We start from the raw sequence: 7,611 nt of genomic DNA on the forward strand, positions 1-7,611 counted from the left end.
AAAAGGTTTTTAAAAAACTAGGCAAAGATAAGAAGCAATATCTGGTGAATGATAGAGAGTCAAGGAAGAGGTGTGTTTAGTTTTTACAGAGAGCAGGTGAGTCTCGTCCAACCGTCAGCAAAAGAAGGGATCCAGGACTCAATGAAAGGTTGGCTTTGGGCCCAACCATGAGCCCATTTGTTCATGATTCACATAGAAAAGACACCCTCTTCTGGTGACTGGTGGGGAGAGCATCTCTCCATGACCTTCTTAGAGATTCCCACCCATTTCCTGCTGGCAACCACTCTCCTTTCCATAGTTTTGCACCAAGCACGACAGAGGCTCCCCCAGTTCCCAAGGCTGATCACCACAGAGCCTTTGAGTGAAATGAGAATTTGTGAAAACCTGATTATTAAGGATGGATGGATGCTGTGCAGAAGTGCCCGAAAATAAAATTAGAAATCAGAGTGCACTTCCTTGGACTTTCAACGAGGACTGTTTTCTTGACTCCCATCCTGTCCACCTGGAGAGCAACACTTGGTCCAACTCCGTGTTGCCACTCAACTGATAACAATGCATGAGGCAGTGCTTCCCCTCAAAGACTGTTTGTAAGTGACTTAGACAAAGTCCTCCCCTGTGGAGGTTTTGTAGCCACGTGGAAAATTAGAACGTGACCCACACGATTGAGTGAGAGGCATGGACAAAAGGAAGTGAGCACTGGGGCAGCGTGGAGGAGGGAGGGGTCGCTTCCTGTGGGGATCAGGAGTGGTGTCCCGAGGAGGAGGTGCTCTGGTGGGGACTGGGGGAGGGAGGCTAGTGTTGGGAGTGCTGTGGATCAGGCGAGGGCATGCAGGATGGGAGAAGCAACAGCAGAGTGCACCTTTTAGGAAAGCACAGGGAGGACTGAGGAGCTCAGGTGACTCTAAGGGCACCAAAACCTGAAAAGCACAATGGGTCCCCCAAGGGGGTCCCTGAAGTTCACAGAGGAGCCTGAACAGGCCCTCCAGGATTTCAGAGATGGGCCTGTGTGACCAAGCACCGTGCAGTAACCAACAGGACAAGAGGTCGAGATTCTGAGTCTAATGTGATTTAATTTTATTTAAATGTCACATCTTTGTGAAGGACGCACTTCGACGCATCATCAGTGACAGCAGCCTCTTCATCTCCAATTGCTATATTCTGCAGCATTTGATTCCTGGCAAGTGACAGTAGTTGCCTATTGGTTTTCTACCTTCAGAGCAACGAAATGCCATGCAGATTCCACCTTTATCATTGCAAGTAGTAACTCTAAACCGAGCAAAACCTAAAATGAAAATAAAAAAGGTAAGAGAGTCAGACATCAAAGCCCCATTTCAGAGAGGCCATCTGTGTCAGAGTTTCCTGGAGTGAAACCTCTGGCGGGGGTTACGCTATCAAGGTGAAAAGAGGTGAGGCTGTGATGCTAGGGTCCAGTTTTCCGACAGAGACTAGAACTGCTGAGGTTGTAGAGGATTCTTGTGTTTCCAGAATCAGTGCGGGACAGGCTCTGAGCGGTGGCTGTGGGACAGGACAGGCGGACAAGAGTCTGTACCATTTCAGTTCCTCCAAAAGAGTGAGTCACCAGGAAGTCAAGGTGACACTGGGCCAGTGCTCTTAGGATGGGACACAGCCAGCAAGGGTCAGTGTTTATGTCTTCATTTTCTCCATCATTTCCTCAGTGAAGTATTTGAGCTGAGATGCCTCTTCCAGTGCAAGGATTGGTTAAGGAGAACTTAATATCTAAGTAACTCACAATGGAAAATAAGGATAGTTTTAAAAATCTCTTTCGTGCCCTAGCCAGTTTGGCTCAGTGGATAGAGTGTTGGCCTATAGGCTGAAAGGTACCAGGTTTGAATCTGTCAAGGGCACATGCCCAGTGGGGGGCATGCAGGAGGCACCTGATCTATGATTCTCTCTCATCATTGGTGTCTCTTTCTCTCCTCCCTTCCTCTCTGAAATCAATAAAACATGTGGAAAGAAAACTTTTGTGATGGTGTCTCTAATCTCTGAGAACTCTCTGCTGGTCCGGCTCTCACAGGCCCTGGCCCTCCCGGGAGGCTCCCTTCAGTCTTTCCCGCCTTCCCTCTCATCTTCCTGCTCCTCCCATGTCCTAGACCATGTCCCCTCCACCTCCTTCCCTGGTAAGGCTTGTCTTGGAATACAGCCAAGAAGAAGACAGATAAAACAAGAGCTTTCCAACATAATTTAAGGTCTACTCCTTACCTCCTGCTTCTCCCTCCTTCCTCTCCTTTTGGTCTGTTTCCCTTATACGAAAGAGCCCGGACAATGCTGGCATCCAGGTTTCAGAGCCGCCATGCATGGGCTGCCTGGCCCTGAGCCAATAGCAGCCATGGCAGGAGTGTGTTGAAGGACCTTCGAGCTGGGAAGACGGGGCACAGAGGTGCCCCAAACAGTGGCTCCCCAGTCGAGGCTGGGCCTTGCTATTCTCTGGGTTACCAAGGACTCCTCACTTTAGTATAAAGATCTGTACAGTGATACTCTGCACTTCTGGGCTGGAACCAAATCAATTTTTTTTTTTAAAGAAAGAGTGGAAGTGAGGGAGGAGTGTGGAGGAGAGAGAGGGAGAAAGAGAGAGAGGGAGATCAATGTGAGAGAGATACATCAATTGGTTACCTCCTGCACGTGCCCTGTCCCGGGCCAGCGATCAAGCCTGCAATCAAGGTATGTGGCCCTGACCAGGAATTGCCCTGCAACCCTTCAGTTAAAGGACCAACGCTCTAACCACTGGATAACTAGCTAGGGAAGTGGTTGGAAACCTGCAGCTCGGCAAACTGCGGCTTGTGAGCCACATGCTGCTCTTTGGCCCCTTGAGTGTGGCTCTTCCACAAAATACTGACCGTTCAGTCTCTTGGATCGAAAGTGTGTGTAGAAGGAGTAGAGAGAGGGAGACGGAGATAGAGAGGGAGAGAGGGAGGGGGACACAGAGAGAGAAGTCCTGTGATGTCCATCTGTCCCCCTCTTTTACCTGGGACAGGCAACAGGAACACGAAGAGGAACGCAAGCAGGAGAAGTTGGAGCCTCATGGTGAGCCAGGAGCTGAGCCGCTGACTGAGGGAGCTGTGCTTCACTCCTTAAAAAGGGCCCGGGTTGGCCGCAGCCTTGGGAACCCAGAGCAATTAAATTGTTCCTCTCGCCTGTCCTGTGTGTCACAAGAAGGGCCTCAGAGCCCAGGGCACACCCATCATTTCATGCGAGTCCAGACGGGAAAACCCCAGGGGACCCGCCTTTCTATCTTTCTGGATGAGGCCAGGCTTTTCCGTGTGGGAAGCGACTTCCTGGAGCTCAACTGCCCTCCTGGGGCCTTGGAATTTGCCTTTCTGGCATTTGCTGAGTGTCTGGGGACAGTCAGGCCACATCAGGAACCAGGCCGGTGTCGCTGGGAGGGACAGGAGATGCAGGGGCCCGAGCCGCCCTGGGTGCCCATGGAGGGTGACATTCAGGGGCAAGCTCCTAAAGCTTAGCATTGCCCCTGTGGTGGGTGAGGGGGCAGGTAGGTCCTGTGTCTCTTCCTCAGCTAAAGGAAGGGGGTTGCAATGGGGACAGACCCAGCTCCTCAGTCTCCATGTCACAAAGCAAAGACGGCCTTGGGGTCACTGGGACACTCAGCCACATCCAGCTCTCCTGTATCAATGCCCGAGAAGCCATGGTTTGTGCTCTTCTCAGACCCATCGGAGCTGATCTCTCATGGCCCTGAGACTGGGGATCCTGGGGGATGCCCTGTGGGAACAGCAGCTGCCCCAGGCCCTCCCCGTCATTGGTGGGACCCTATTCTGAAGGCAGCCAGGATCGCAGGCTCTGTGAGATTTGCCGCTGTCTCCCACAACCTCACCCTTGCTCTGAGACCCAGAGAAGGCAACAGTGGCCCTGAGACTGGACCGAGTCCAGCGCCCCACGCTCAGGGGGTAGCTTTTTCAGAGACAAAAGCAAGTGCCTTCATGATGAGTCCTTCCTCTTTAGTCCAATGATGTTCAAGAGCAATAGACATGTTTACCTACATTATAATCTCCTGCAGAGAATACACTCAAGTGTTGCTTATCGATTTGGTTGGCAACACTCCCTAATCCAGGGTGTTTTTTTTCCATTTATGAATTTATTCTTTTTCCCTTTCTTTCTTTCTTTCTTTCTTTCTTTCTTCTTTCTTTCTTTCTTTCTTTCTTTCTTCCTCCTTCCTTCCGTCCTTCCTTCCTTCCTTCCTTGCTTCCTTCCTTCCTTTCTTTCTCCTCCTCCTTCCTTCCTTCCTTCCTTCCTTTCTTTCTTTCTTTCTTTCTTCTTCTTCTTCTTCCTCCTCCTCCTCCTCCTCCACCTCTTTCTTTCTTTCTTTCTTTCTTTCTTTCTTTCTCCTTCCTTCCTTCCTTCCTTCCTTCCTTCCTTCCTTCCTTCCTTCCTTCCTTCCTTCCTTCCTTCCTTCCTTCCTTCCTTCCTTCCTTCCTTCCTTCCTTCCTTCCTTCCTTCCTTCCTTCCTTCCTTCCTTCCTTCCTTCCTTCCTTCCTTCCTTCCTTCCTTCCTTCCTTCCTTCCTTCCTTCCTTCCTTCCTTCCTTCCTTCCTTCCTTCCTTCCTTCCTTCCTTCCTTCCTTCCTTCCTTCCTTCCTTCCTTCCTTCCTTCCTTCCTTCCTTCCTTCCTTCCTTCCTTCCTTCCTTCCTTCCTTCCTTCCTTCCTTCCTTCCTTCCTTCCTTCCTTCCTTCCTTTCTTTCTCCTCCTCCTTCCTTCCTTCCTTCCTTCCTTTCTTTCTTTCTTTCTTTCTTTCTTTCTTTCTTCTTTTTATCCTCTCCTGAGGATATTTTTTCATTGATTATTAGAGAGTGGAAGAGATGGGAAGAGACAGAGAGAAACATCAATGTGAAAGAAATACATGGATTGGTTGCCCCTGCACATGACTTAACCAGGGCCCAGGCTGGGGAGGAACCTGCAACCGAGGTACATGCCCTTCTGTCCACAGGTCGATGCTCTATCCACTGAGCAACACTGGCCAGGGCCAATGTCATTTCTGATGAGTGCGCTAAGGGGACTTGGGAGGAAGGAGTAGAATCTGGCCATGCCCCTCTGTCATTTAAACGCCTGGTCGACAGATCCTGGTGACACCTGGCAGGGAAGTGCTTTCAGAAAGCAAGGTGCCTCTGGGTGTGGGGATGGCGGTGGCCATCTCAGGGGGAGTTTCGATGACTGTGACCAAGGCGGTGGCCAGTGCTGAGGGAAGTTGTGAAGGAGTTCCCATCCAAGGCCTTGTCCCCACGAGTCACCGTGAGTCACGTCCCTGGTGGCCACTTTGTTTCCGTGTGTGGAAAGCAGATTTGCATGGAGCAGTCACTACAATCCTGACCCTAAACTGTTCCTTTCTGGCTGGTAAGGGGACTGCCGGGGTCCAGCCCCAGCAGGTCCAGGGGTCCCCAAAGGTGTGGAGGGAGTCGGCGAAGAAGGAATGACACGGAGACAGCGTTCAGTTGATCAGCAGCCTTGCCAGGAGCTCTAGCCACAATCTCCAGCCAAGTTCTGTAGGCAGGTTCTTTCCAGGATCTTTTGCCATGTTCGCTCCAGCGAAGTTCTTCTGTCTCTAGGTTCTATGTAGGTTCTGTCTTCTATGTTCTGTGTTCTAAGTTCTCTCTCTAGGATCTTCATCTAAGTTCTGTCTCCTGTTGTCTTGTTGCATCTGTATTTATACCAGTTGATTCTAATCCTATCAATCTCTATTCCAAAGGTTAGGGCATTTCTTATCTCCATTCCAGGGAGTAAAGATTATGTAGCTTAAGCGTGATTGTTCGTAGTTAAAGTGATTAATTACCCACCTGGCACTTAGTTAAGAGGTTTTATTCCCTCCCTAACTTCAGGGAAAAATCCCTACCTGGGGAAACAACCTTTCTCGGAGAGGTGACCTTGGTTAAAACACATAGTGCCAAGAAGGTGAGCAAACATATTAAGAACAGTATGCCATATATGCCAGGTCCCTTGAAACAGCAAGGATGGACCGGCTCCCGGCAGGGGACGGACTGAACAATTGAGTGTGAGAGAGATTTAGTATTAATATGTGTCTGTTGAATTAACCACTTTATCATTGGGGAAAATACCCCTGTTTATCTTTGGTAATACTCTTCATCCTAAAATCTATTTTGATTTATAGCCAAGTAGCTAATAGAGTCCATTTTATTTTCTTTAGATTAATATTTCCATAGTATATCTGTTTCCATCCTTCATTTTTAATCTGTCTCTTTATATTTGATATCTCAAATGGTGTTTTATTTTTAAATACACAATGTGCATCTGAGTCTCATTGTTCTCTGAATTGAAAGGCTCTCTCTTTAAGATAAGGTCCAGAATCTTAGTAGCCACATTCGTTCCATCACGTAGAGCCAAATTCCCATCAGACATCATAGTGCAGGTTTTGCTGATGAGGAATTTTCTTAGCTTTCTTTTTGTTGTTTAAAAAGTTTTACCTTACTGCCAGCTGGCGTGGCTCAGTGGTTGAGCATCGACCTATGAACCAGGAGGTCATGGTTCCAGTCCCAATCAGGGCACATGCCCAGGTTGCTGGCTTGATCCCCAGTGTGGGGCACGCAAGAGACAGCCAATCAGTGATTCTCTCTCATCCTTGATGTCTCTCTCTCTCTCTCTCTCTCTCTCTCTCTCTCTCTCTCTCCCTTCCTCTCTGAAATTCATAAAAAATATATTTTAAAATTTTTTTTACCTTACTTTAAGAATAGACTTTGTTTTTTAGAGTAGTTTTAGGTTAACACAAAATTGAGGAGAAGATACAGAGATTTCCCGTGTGTACCTTCTGCCCCATAATCAACATTTCCACCAAATGTTATACTTGCTGCAACCAATAAACCTACACTGACACTTCATCATCACCCAGAGTTCATTTTACCTTAATGTTTGAAATACATTTTTCTAGTATTGAATTCTAGGTTGACAATATTTTTCTTTCTGTTAAAAAATTTTTTTTTAAATTCTCACCTGAGGGTATGTTTGATTTGAGAGAGAGAAAAACATCAATGTGGGAGAGAAACTGGTTTGCCTCTCACATGCACCCAAACCAGGGTTGGAACCTGCAACCTAGGTATGAGCTCTGATGGGGATTTAAACCCCTGACCTTCTGGTGTACAGGGACAACACTCCAATCAACTGAGCCACACTGGCCAGAGCAATGATCTTTTTCTTTTGGTACTTGTAGGTATTGCCACATTTTATTCTGGCTCTTATAGAATCTGGTGAAAAGTTGGCTGTAATTCCTTCTCTTGTTCCTCTAAATTTAATGTGTCTTTCTCTCAGGCTACTTTTTGAGATTTTTCTCTTGACCCACTAGTTACTTTGATTATGATGTGCTTAGTGTAGTTTTCTTTATGTATATTCTGCGTGATTTCCTTGAGCAGCAATGTTTTCGTTCATAGTCTCATCAGATTTGGAACATAGCAGGCCATTCTTTACTCAACTATATCCTCCCTCACCATCCTTTTTCTAAATCCAAACACATATCACAGACTGCTTGATATTTTCCCACAGGTCACTATGAACTGTTCTCTCTCTCTCTCTCTCTCTCTCTCTCTCTCTCTCTCTCTCTCCCCCATATTTATGCACTAGAGGCCCGGTGCACCAACAT

At 47.7% G+C, this 7,611-nt stretch overlaps 1 protein-coding gene across 1 annotated transcript in view; it reads right to left on the reverse strand.

Annotated features, from left to right (window-relative positions):
• Window positions 1–1,050: 1,050 nt before the first annotated feature.
• Window positions 1,051–7,611, reverse strand: part of LOC102751341 (beta-defensin 103) — an 11,892-nt gene continuing 5,331 nt past the window's right edge. The window contains exon 3 of the mRNA XM_006767052.2: window positions 1,051–1,282. The gene's annotated coding sequence lies outside the window, so the exon portion shown is untranslated. The remainder of the gene's footprint in view (window positions 1,283–7,611) is intronic.

Source organism: Myotis davidii, unplaced genomic scaffold (assembly GCF_000327345.1).
Source record: "Myotis davidii unplaced genomic scaffold, ASM32734v1 scaffold1820, whole genome shotgun sequence".
Taxonomy (NCBI): Eukaryota; Metazoa; Chordata; class Mammalia; order Chiroptera; family Vespertilionidae; genus Myotis; species Myotis davidii.